Here is a 12,352-nt window from a genome sequence, read left to right as displayed (position 1 = left end):
AAAAGGGGGGGGGGGGGGGGGGACATCTGTAATACTGTAAAAAAAATGCAACATCTGTGAAATACAACATCTATAAAGTGAAACTCAATAAAGCAAGGTATGCCTGTAAAAAAAATAAAATAAAATGGTAGGCACAGGAATGCCTCCTGTGTCACTCATATGCCCCTGTCCCCATAAACCCACTCTTATAAAAGAGCCTGAGCCTCCTAGGGTTTCACAGATCAGCATCCCCATATTGAAGAGTCAAGCAATAATTTTTCTTTTTAATGAACAAATGGTTACATGAAGCAACTATTAATTCATATTCATCAACTTCTTATCCTGAGAAATGTCATTGTAATTTAGGTTTGAAATAAAAAGATTTCTCAACTTTGTGAAGATGAGACAATATTGAAAACAAAATTTAAGTTTGTGGTATAATATGTAATAACTACTTAATAATTTGAAATTAAGAAAAATGATTTCCCAACTAATGTAATAACCAGTTATCTTAAAATTCTTAAAGGCTTCTGTGTGTCAATTATTGTGCCCAACTTTGGAAAATGTTTTCTCATTTTATCCTTAAAACAAGTTTTCAAGAATACCAGGAAAATGAGGTATTACTGAGCCCAAATTCAAATCTTCAAATGCAATAAAGAAATTTGCTTTTATGATTTTTTATAAGAAATTGTATTATAAGAAAACAGACTAATTCTGTGCCATTGCTTTGATGTAAATCAACAGAGAATCATAGAGTTTTAGAATCACTTGTTGGGAAGGAACCTTGGGAAGGGTAAATCAAGTCCAATAACTCATTTAAATGTATCCTAATGGGGTAAAAGTCTACAAAGACCTCCTCCAAAAGTAGAACTTTGATTTAAAGAACATATACATTACCACTAATGGTGTTATTTTGTTTTTTTTCTCTTCCTTCATTATACTTTGAAAGATCAACATTATTATTATTATTACTAGAGGCCCGGTGCATGAAATTCGTGCAGGAGGGGGGGAGGAAGTTCTTCAGCCTGACCTGCACCCTCTCCAATCTGGAAGCCCTCAGGGGATGTCCTACTGATGGCTTAGGCCCACTCCCCGTGGTTCTCTGCTCTTTGTGGACCTGCCTGCTCCACACCACCACAGGCCCTGGTGTCTGCTCTCTGCAGGGGCCTGCTTGCCCCTCACTGCCATGGCCAGGGGCAAGAAGGGCCCTGCTGTCTGCTCGCTGCAGGGGCCCTGCTGTCTGCTCTCTGTGGGAGCCTGCTTGCCCCTTGGTGCCACGGTGAGGGGCAAGCAGCGCCCTGCTGTCTGCTCGCCGCGGGGGACTACTTGCCCACCGCCGCTGTGGCGAGGGGCAAACAGGGTCCTGCTGTCTGCTTGCCGCGGGGGACTGGGGCACTGCTTACCCCTCGCCCCCACGGCGAGGGCTTAAAGGACTGGGGGACTCCGGTGGTGCTGAGAGGACTGGGCGCCGCCATCTTGTGGCTATGGGCGCCTCCATCTTTGTGGCAAAGTGATGGTCAATTTGCATGTTCTGTCTTTATTAGATAAGATTATTATTATTATTGCCCCCTAAAAATAGGTATAGGTAAGACTTGAAGACAAAAAAAATGTTAGGTTACTAAACCTGCTTATCTTTGTGAAGAAAAGAGCTAATGATTGTTTTATGATTTTAATCATGGCCTGGGGAAAATTACGTGGGGATAAGTTTAACTTGGGGATCTCTAGGTGTGTCTCCAAACAATTTAGGAAAATGCACTGCAAACTCATTATAAACATTTTAGTTATGGAGCTTCTTTACAGTCAATCTACTAGAAAATGCTCTAGCAAATCAATCATCTAAACAGTGGTGTGATTAGGAGGGTAGAATATAGAATTGAATTTCTAACACTGGAGCAACCTGGGAAAAATAAAAATACAGTATTAGTTTCCTATTAGTTTACTGCTGTTACAGCAATGTTAGTTTCCTGTTGCTGCTACAACAAATTGCCAACACAATCTTGGTGGCTTAAAGCAGTGATGGCGAACCTATGACATGTGTGTCAGAGGTGACACACGAACTCATTTTTTTGGTTGATTTTTCTTTGTTAAATGGCATTTAAATATATAAAATAAATATCAAAAATATAAGTCTTTGTTTTACTATGGTTGCAAATATCAAAAAATTTCTATATGTGACACGGCACCAGAGTTAAGTTAGGGTTTTTCAAAATGCTGACACGCCGAGCTCAAAAGGTTCGCCATCACTGGCTTAAAACAACACACATTCATTTTCTTAGCGTTCTGAAGTCAGGAATTCCAAATCAGTTTCTCTGGGCCAGTGGTCGGCAAACCACAGCTCGAGAGCCACACGCGGCTCTTTGGCCCCTTGAGTGTGGCTCTTCCACAAAATACCACGTGCGGGCGCGCACATACAGTGCGATTGAAACTTCTTGGCCCATGCGCAGAAGTCGGTTTTTGGCCTGGGCAAGTCTATTTTGAAGAAGTGGAGTTAGAAGAAGTGGGGGGTGTCGGTCGGTAGGGCCGTGGGATGCGGGATACGCAGCACGGGGGAGGCGCGCGCGAGTTGAGGATGGGAGAGTTGGAAGGGGTCAACCTCAGTGAATGTACCTCAATCAGATTGAGGACGTTTTTAGCAAAGGCCAGTTTAGGAGTATCCTAATTAAGTTAATAACAATGTACCTACCTATATAGTTTAAGTTTAAAAAATTTGGCTCTCAAAAGAAATTTCAATCGTTGTACTGTTGATATTTGGCTCTGTTGACTAATGAGTTGCTGACCACTGCTCTGGGCTAAAGTCAAGGCATCAGCATGGCTGTGCTCCCCCTGGAGGTTCTAGGGAGAAATCCACTTCTAGAGACCACACATTCCTTGCATCCTGGCCTCTTTCCTTCATCCTCAAAGTCAGAAACAGCAGATAGATAGAGTTTTGATCACATTACATTGCTTTCACCTCCTTCCTCTTCCATGTGTAAAGACCTTAAGTTTACATTATGACTATCTGGATAATCCAGGATAACTTCCCTATTGTAAGGTCATCTGATTAGCAAAGTTAATTCCATTTGCAAGTTTAATTCCCTTTGTAATTTTCCAAGTAATCTTACATATTCAAAGGTTCCTAGAATTAGGATGTGTTTTTTTTGGGGGGGGGGGGGGGCGGACAACATTATTCTGCTTACCACAAAAGTTTTTAGGTAATGCATTAGTTTTCCAGGACTGCTATAACAAAGTACCACAAATAGGGTGGCATAAACAATAGGAATTTATTGTCTCATGGTTCAGGAGGCCAAAAGTCCAAAATCAAGGTGTCTGCAGGGTTGGTTCCTTATAAGGACTATGAGGGAAGGCTCTAGGTCAGGCCTCTATCTTTGGCTTTTAGATGGCCATCCTCCATTTATCTCTTCACATTGTCTTCCTTCTATAAAGATAGCAATCATATTGGATTAGGGACCGTCTTATTGACCTCATTTTAACTTGGTTCCCTGTGCAAAGACCCTATCTCAAAATAAAGTCACATTTCGAGGTACTGGGAGTTAGACTTCAACACATAAATTCTTAGGGTACATAATTCATCCCATAGCTGGCAATTGAAAGGGCGAGGGCTACACCCTCTATCTTGCTCCAGGGTAAGGGCTAGGCCCTCCATCTTGCCCCAGGGTAAGGGCTACGCCCTCCATCTTGCCCCAGGGTAAGGGCTATGCCCTCCATCTTGCTCCAGGGTAAGTGCTCCATCTTACCTTGGCCATGTGCTTGGCAAGGAGCTTCTTCCCGGAAGTCTAAGCCTCTGCTAGCCACACCCAGGAACAAGACACCGACTTGCGCCTGGCCAATCGGCAAGGCCACAGCCCTTTCTCCTCCCCTTACTCCAACCCCCTATAAAACCCCTCTCCACACAGAGTTCTCTCTCTCTCTGCTTCCTGTCGCTGCGTCGGCAAGGTGGGGGAGCCGAGCTAGCTCGAATAAAGACTCTTATGCTTTTGCATCGGACTGGCTGGCTCCCTGATGTGGTTTCTTGGGGATCCTGAAATCTGGGCATAACAGCAATATTTTTAAAACCTTGCCCAAGAATTTTACAAAGTTCTTAACCATATTATACATAGGAGCTGAGATTTTAAGGAAGGAATATTTTATATTCTAACCAGATTTACTTAAGTAATGAAGGAGAGAAAGTATTCTTATACTCTTAATACTTCCCTTCAGCCAACATAAAACATACTTTCTATTCATCTGTCCCTATAACTTAATTAAAGAAATAAAAATACATGGAGCTATAAAGTCAAATTAAAATATCACTGTTTTAGAGTATTTGCAAAGAATTAGCAATAAAAACCTAGATGACAAATTTACTTGTTATAATTACTCAAATATATCAATTCTAAAATTTAATAGAAATGCTGTCTACATAGGTAAGAGCCTTAAATCAGTTCTGAAATGTTAATTGTTCTCATTAGCAATGTTTCCCTGAAAAAAAAAAATGGTAGTGTTTATGCCCTTACATAATACATTAGCATCTGCTTTAGTTCTCTTTTCCAGCCCCTAAAAAAAAAAGAGAATTGTATTAAACTCTTTCCCCCTTTCTGAGAATCAATTAGTCTCTGTCAATGGAGGGCCTCTGCTATGCATAGTCAAGTACTATGTTTATGAACTTGAAAAAATTGTAAAAGAACAACAAAGCATGTTTCCTGCCCTGGAAAATCAGTCAAAGTTGTGCCATAATTTGTAGAGACTGAAAAGAATATATGGTTCTTCACATCATCACAGTACAGTGCCCTAATATCTGTAAAGAAAAAGAGAAAGGGGCCATACAAAATGTGGCAAGCACAACTGAAGTATGATTAAAATAGAAATGAGCTTTTTTGTTTGTAAGAGTGAATATTGTAACATTTTCATTAAAACATAAGTATATGAGTCAAATCTCGTTCATATATCTACTTTTCCCTTATTAAATTATGTCTGCTCCATGATGCCTATGGGAGGAAAAGATACTATGGTAATGCCTGCAATCTTGGTTTTTGCGAATGTGTGAAAATCCAACACATAGCCTCTCTGACAATTTTTAGTTTTAACAAAAATGTTTTCCTCATTAGCTGGTACAGGTGAATCTTAGTCCGGTAGTGTGAAAGTCAGACCTTCAAGCAGAGACGTGCAACTAACTTCCAAAACCTAGGTTACCTAATCTAGAACAACTCTTAATTGTGAGGAAAGCTAAGAGAAATTATAAATCAGAAATGTTCAAGTTTAATTTTATTAACATCCTGAAATAGGGCATCATGGGTGAAAATCAGTATGAATAAAATGCACTTGCCTGGAGTTGGAGTCAAGTACAACCTCTACATAACAAATAGATTCCAACTTCTCACAATAGGTAATGTAACATTCATGTGCCCTACACTCATGTTAACATGCCTCAACATGTAACGAAGTCAGACATCGCTGTTATAAGACAATACCATTAGCTAATATGGCTGTAGGAAGAAGCCTTACTAAAATGAACTTATAGTTTCAAGGGAGAAATAACTTGTTTTCATGCCCTTGACTTGGCAGGATAAAAATGACTTATTTTTTTCAGAAAGGATTCTTTGATTCTGGTTATTGGCATTTCGTTGGCCACTCTTACCAGATGTTTAACAATTACATTTATAAGCTTGACAAGAGGCTTTTAGAAACGGGCTGAGAGTCTATGATTGAGAAATTTACTTCATTTTTCTCACCTCTGTTTTCTCTTCATAAAAGGATATTTGTCCTTGTGAATAACTTCCTTACCTGTGGTAGAGCCCTAGGGAGTCTGCAGTCACTGTTTCCTAGCTGGCCTTGTTAAGACAGTGGGACCCGAGTGTCAGGCAATGTTCAGACCAGCCAGGGCCTCATTGTCACCTCTTTTCACTGCTGCTTGACTGTGTCTATAAATAAAGGGCAACAGTAATTACTTCTCAAAAGGTAGGTGCTTGGCAGGCATTTTTCAGTGATAATGAAAGGACGTTAAATTAATAAAGATATACCTCGAGAAAAACAGACTCGGATTTGAAAGGGCAAAGGAAAGTGTATTTTAAAGGAAATCAATCTCTCTCTCTCTCTCTCTCTCTCTCTCTCTCTCTCCCTCTCTCCTCCCAGTCAGGATTTAATAGTTCCTTCTCATGTTTTCTAAAGAGGAAACAAACCCCACATCATTCTTTTTTATAAAACACTGCCCGATCTATAACCACAAATAATCAGTAAGACAAATTATTTTATGTATGCTCCGGTCTACAATGCATAATCTTCTATGGTTGTTTGAGATAAACAATAAAGAGAAACAGCCTATCACCTGGGGACATAATCATAATCTTGGGGGAATTTAACAAGGATGGGTCCAAGAGCCTCCCCCACCCCTCGGTGGGCTGAGCAGTGGAGACTGTGCCGTTCTTGTGAATCCTGTGGAGACCGCAAGGGTCCTTCTTGTGAGGACTCAAGGAGCATGGCTTCCCTTCCTCCTCAGCAGACAGTTGAGTTCACGAATGAAACAATATGAGGCTGTTTCTCCAAATTGTTTGTGCTTGTAAATATAAACCACCACAAGCTAACTCCAGGAGTACAAAAGGGTTTAAGAGGGCCTGAATGAACATAGCCAGCAAAGTGGCAACAATTGATCATCTCATACTTTCTCACTGAATGGGCAGGGACGCATATTGTTTATCATCTGTAATTATTTTTTTTTATGTTGCATTCCCCCCTCAAAGCCGTTCATAAGTTTTGTTCATCAGTTTATTTGGTTCATTAGATTCCATATATGAGTAAGATCATGTGATACTTGTCTTTCTCTGGCTTATTTCGCTTTATTAACAGATGTCAATATGATCCACTTTTTCTAGAGTTCATTTGCTAGTTTTCTCTTCAGAAAAGTTAACTTGATATTAATGCTACATCCTTCCAGCTGTAGTTTATCGACTTCCTTTGGACTTTGGCCTCAGTAGAGAACAGTTATAGATATATTAAAGTTTCTAAAGGGACAAATAATGAAATAGTTTACAACACTGGCTATTAGTATTATTGCTAATGCATTTATAATTAGTGTGATAAAATCCTTAGAAATGTTTCCCATTAGTAACTAGAGTATAATTTGTTTTACCTACCATTGATCGTTTGTCAGTTGTATGTATTTTAAACATAATATTTTTAAATATGTTTGTGACAAACACGCTCTTGTATCACATTCTATGCTTAGAGGAAAGTGCAGGCTACCCTTTTTCTCAATCTTCTCTGTGGAGTGCTCTGTGGCCCTGGGAAAGCATTTGGAGGGTTCTTTTGGTCTGGGAAGGTATCCTGTCTTGTGTAAAGGATGATGTTCAGAAAAGGAAACGTCATCCAGCATCAGTTGTGCAAGGACACATTATGTGTACTGTACATTTGCAATACAGCCCAAAGAATAGAAAGAGATGCTAAAAGAAATTAAATCTTAATTATATTATTTTCATCAGTGCTTGAAAGTTTAGAATAGGTCCTCAGTGCCCAGTTTTGGAGGCAATTTTCTTTATTGTGGATGAATTACCATCTTATTTTTTGTTTTGCTTGAAATTTTAGTAGAATAAGTAGAGTAATTTAAGAATGTGCTTTTGAGAATATAAAGCTAAAAATTATACCATGGAAATATTTCTTTTGGTTACATCAAATAATTTACTATTAAATGAAGGAAACTTCTTCCCCCCAAAATATCCACAGCAGTAGCCAAATAATTATTAACCACATCAATAAAAATAAAATAATAGAGAGCAAAGAAAAACATTTAAAATAAACTCTATATATTCTAATTTTGTAATTCTTTTCTGTGTAATGCATTCATTATTACATTAAGAGGCACTGTATCTTAAGTTACATTGTTTCTCTCATATTAATCATTTCTGCATGATTTTTTCAAACATTTATCCACCTCTTTTTTTTCTTAAGAGACTTGAAGAAACACATTGCTTCCAAAAGTATGGTTCCTCTGGTCTTTACAATAGAAGCTTAGCTCCCACACTTAGTCGCCAGGTTTACATAATAAACTTGTTACCTCTTTTTGAAGGTGAATGTCTTCAATTTTTAGAAGCTGTTCTTATTTTCTACAATAAAAATATGTTAGTTTTCTTACTTAATAAACCACACTTACCATTTTCCAATATTGTTAATATTTCAGATTGTACTTCAATGATAATCAATATGGATATGGAATTTTTGGACTGGAACCCGGATTCTTTGTCTGCAGGAGTCAAAGAATGAATCCACGAACAGAAGGTGGGATAGCAAAGGTGGAAATTTATTGAAGAACAAGTGCAGACTCCCATGTGGGGAGGAGGAAAGGGTCCCACTGAGTTGCTTTTCCCTATAAAGCTTATAAAAGCTACAGATCCTTGTGCTTTAATATCCCCTCTAATTGGTCACTATTCCCTTAGACTGGTTACTATAGTAACTCCTGAGCTCAAAGGTCAAACCTCACATGAGACATGTGAGGAACCCCCCTCTCCCCCATCCTTCCTTATTGTTTTCCTATTCCCTTTGGGCTTTCTTCTTCTCCTTCTGGATGAAGGGCTTCCTTCCCTCTCTCCCTTTTTTTTTTTTTTTGTAAATATAGACCTTTTGCTGTTCCCAGCTCCCTCATTCTATGGAAATGTACCTGTTGCAGCTTTCAGCTCCTCTATTCTATGGAAATATACCTTCTGCTGCTCTGCAGCCCTGTGCTTCTTCCATGGTCCCCTTGATTTCTAAAATTTCCTAAAATGAGTCTTTTTCCATCCCCCCAAATTCCTGTTTCAATATGACTAATATTTGGCGGACAGGAGTCCTGGTGGTAGTGGTTAGGAACCACGTTTTTAATACTCTGCCTAGACCCTCATCAAATCTCTCTTCTACTCTCTGAGATAACCTCAGTTTGGGGTTTTAGCATAATTTAGAGCTTAGTGTGACATTATACATTATACTTAGTATTGAATAAGTCACTATTTTCTCATCAGGAAGGTGTAATGTCTATATTAACCATTCTAATTTGAATTTCCCCTTCTTTCCCCCCATTTTATGTGGTACCCCCATCCCAAGATCATCCCTTTCTGTAAATCAAGATTTTATTACAAAAATAAACTTTTTACTAAAGATACTCCTCTTATCCTCTTCTTCTCCTTAGCACTTCCCCTTCTCTGTTCCACAAATTGATCACATGGTTTATGAAGTCTTTTTTTTTAGGAATTATTTGCAAAAGAATGGAATGTACATGATCATTGTAAGCTAATGTTGTCTGAAAGAACAAAACCTCTGGTTAGTTTTCAGAAACTTAGGTCCGTGGAGGGAGGGTTTATTTTTAAGTTTTGTGACTTTAATTATTTTAAGAAGTCAGTTTTTTGTTTTTGTTTTTAAATGACTGGATGGAATGGTCCCTAGGGTGGTATTAGGAAACCTATGCTGTGGCTTTAGTCCATTAGTGTATTAATCATTGAATTTTTGTCATTTTGACAACCTATAAAATTGAACAAAAATCTTCCATTTTTGTAAGAAATAAATAAAATGATAGATGTGTGGAGGCTGTAGTTTGCCCTCTGGCCACACATTTCTGACAGAATTAAGGAGAGTTGTAGATTTTTTTCAGTTTATTTTGTTACTTGTTGTTAGAATGGAGTGGGGACTTATGAGCGCTTTATATATCAGACTGGAAACTAAAAGCCCATCGAGTCTCAAAGTAAAAGTATTCAAACAACACAACTACTGTTATCCTTTTATAACTACTCTATAATATATATTTCTATAATATGAGTACCTTATGGTAATAATACTAATTCCTCTCTACTGCTCTTGCATCATTGCTGTCATTCATTTTACTTGTACATAATCATACATAACCATATATAAGCATACAGTGTTATTGTTATTTTGAATGTACTCATCTGTTAGATCAATTAAGAATAATAAAAAGGTTTTATTCTGTCTTCTTATTTCTTCTACAATACTCTTTGTAATTTAAATAGGTCCAAGTTTCTGAAGATATCATTTTACTTTTTATCTAAATAATTTTTTAACTTTTTTCTTTTTCTTCTCTTTTTTTTTCTTTTCTTTTCTTTTCTTTTCTTTTCTTTTCTTTTCTTTTTCTTTTTTTTTGCAAGGCAGTCTACAGATAACCGATTCTCTCAATTTATTTGTCTGAGAAACTTTTTTCCTTTTTCACTTATAAATGATAATTTCACAGATACAGAATTCTAAGTTGGTTGGGTTTTCCTATCAACCCTTTAAATATTTCATTTCATTCCCTTCTTGCTTGCCCTGTTTCTGAGGAGAAGTCAAATGTAAATCTCATCTTTATTCTTCTATATGTACGGTATGTCCCCCACTCTGGCTCCTTTCAAGGTTGGTTTGTCTCTGCTGAAATTGCATCAGGTTAGGTTTTGATAAAATAGTTTCTCCTGAGGAAAGGCTTTTTCAAGTAGAACAGAACTCTCTGTCCTATTTTTAAATAGTTTTCCCCCCTTCCTCCTGCCAGAAGCACAAGAGGATTTTCTGTGATCATCACTGTGAGGACCTGATAGGGCTCCTGGAGGTAAAACTCACAAAAGTGTGGAGCTCTCCATGACTGTCCCCCCCCCCCACTAGAGATTCTAATTTTCAAGAGTTCTCTACACTGAGCCCTCAGCAATTTGACAATTACAGTCCAGGGTTTTCAACCCCAGCACTGGTTCCTGCAGACATTTCTGCTCATGGGCTTCTGCTTCAGTAAGTTGTGATTTTCCGTATCCTCCTCTCTTTCTCTCAAGTCTGGAGGTAGCAGTTTGCCTTGTGGTCACACTTTTCTGACAGAACTAAGAAGAACTGTAGATTTTTTTCAGTTTGTTTAGTTTGTTACTTGTTGTTAGAATGGGGTGGGGACTTATGAGCTACTTATATAACTTATATATATCAGACTGGAAACTAAAAGCTCATTGAGTTTTAAATTCAACATCTGTTGTAAGGCAGAGTACCAGCATTTTTACTCCCTGCCCTGCCTAACTTGTTTCAGTTAAAAAGTTGTGTGTCAATTGAAAATATTTTCTCATCTTATTCTAAACAACTTTGTCCACGGACAGCATCATTATTTGGCAAGTCCAGTGCACCTGATTCTGACAGGGACTTTGGAGTGAGTAGAATCGTATCTAATAATAGACAAAGATTGAAATTGACCGTACCTTTGCTACGCCTCCCATTGGCTAATCAGAAAGATATGCAAATTAACCGCCAACAAAGATGGCGGTTAATTTGCATACATAGGCGAGAAGTGGCAGAGCGAAGACTGAAGGCGGCTCTGGCTGGAGCAGCGAGGGCTGTGAAGGCGGCTCCGGCTGGAGCAACACCGGTTTTCTTCTGGCACCCGGGACCCAGACCTATTGCACGAATAGGCCTCTAGTATGTTTCATAATAAAGAAGGCCTGAATATCAACTCCCCACTTAAGAACATGGGAAGGCTAACCTAGTCAGCTCAAGTGATTTTATGCCCTTTAACTCTGCCAAGGCAATCTCAGGACTAGCTTAAGAGGGCATTAAATATATCCTCACACATCAAGTTCTCTATTTAAAATTCTTAACTAAGTTTCAACCACCGTATCATTATTCAGTTACAGCGAGCCCAGTACCATCATTCTGTGAGGGTTGTTTCTAACCTGTTTGAAGTATACTCCTTCCACCTTGATTTTTAGAACTAAGAACAGTGGGGTTAAGGCAACGGAGCCCAATTTCACCGGCAGGAGTCCAGTGTGTAGCATTCCTCTCTTGATATTCTGTTTCTTCACTTCTTCATTTCTGAGACTGTATTGAGAACATCCACATTGCAGTACAAGATTATAACCAGCCTGTCCCCAGATGGTGTCTTTCTCTGTGGCCTTGAAGTCTAAATGTCCCTTAGAAGAATATGAGAATAGGTTTTCTAGCAAACATAAGTAAAATATCCTTTATTGTCGAATTTACATAACTTTATCTGAGAATTTTCCATACTGGCAGGAAGAATAATGCCTGGAATGGGTTCAGACTCTTTGGATCCTGGTCTTATTCCCAAGGGAGGATTTATTCTAAAGAAGTATGTGTGCTTTGGGGGACCCAAGGAGAGAGACAAATGTAACTGGCATTGAAGAAGGAACCAGAATAAGAAATTAAAGAGCTATTCATCAGTGCCTGTATTTTCAAACCTGCGTCATCTCTCTTCCTGGGGCTGCTTTTCTCTGCTTTTCCAGCCGCCCTGCAGAGAGTGCCTGGCAGTTGTTGCCCTCGGAGGGTGATAATTAATCACACCCCTGTCCCCTACGGGTTCGGAACCAATTTTAGCGACGGAGGAATCAGACAGATGAAGATAAAAATATCAGCCTTATTCCTAGTAAGACTGGATAAGAGAATGTAAGTTAAAGTTAAGGCCAAATGG

The 12,352-nt window shown here is 38.7% G+C and overlaps 1 long non-coding RNA gene across 1 annotated transcript; it reads right to left on the bottom strand.

The window, feature by feature from the left end:
* Positions 1-3,222: 3,222 nt before the first annotated feature.
* On the bottom strand, positions 3,223-8,175 carry LOC106726000. Its single transcript, XR_001362017.1, has 3 exons — positions 8,099-8,175; positions 5,740-5,876; positions 3,223-3,394 (listed from the first exon to the last, which is right to left on the bottom strand). It is a non-coding gene; the product is annotated as an uncharacterized LOC106726000 (long non-coding RNA).
* Positions 8,176-12,352: the final 4,177 nt, after the last annotated feature.

This window comes from Myotis brandtii, unplaced genomic scaffold, assembly GCF_000412655.1.
Source record: "Myotis brandtii unplaced genomic scaffold, ASM41265v1 scaffold209, whole genome shotgun sequence".
Taxonomy (NCBI): domain Eukaryota; kingdom Metazoa; phylum Chordata; class Mammalia; order Chiroptera; family Vespertilionidae; genus Myotis; species Myotis brandtii.
Note: the sequence above shows the minus strand (reverse complement) of the source record. Positions and strands in the feature narration are given on the sequence as shown.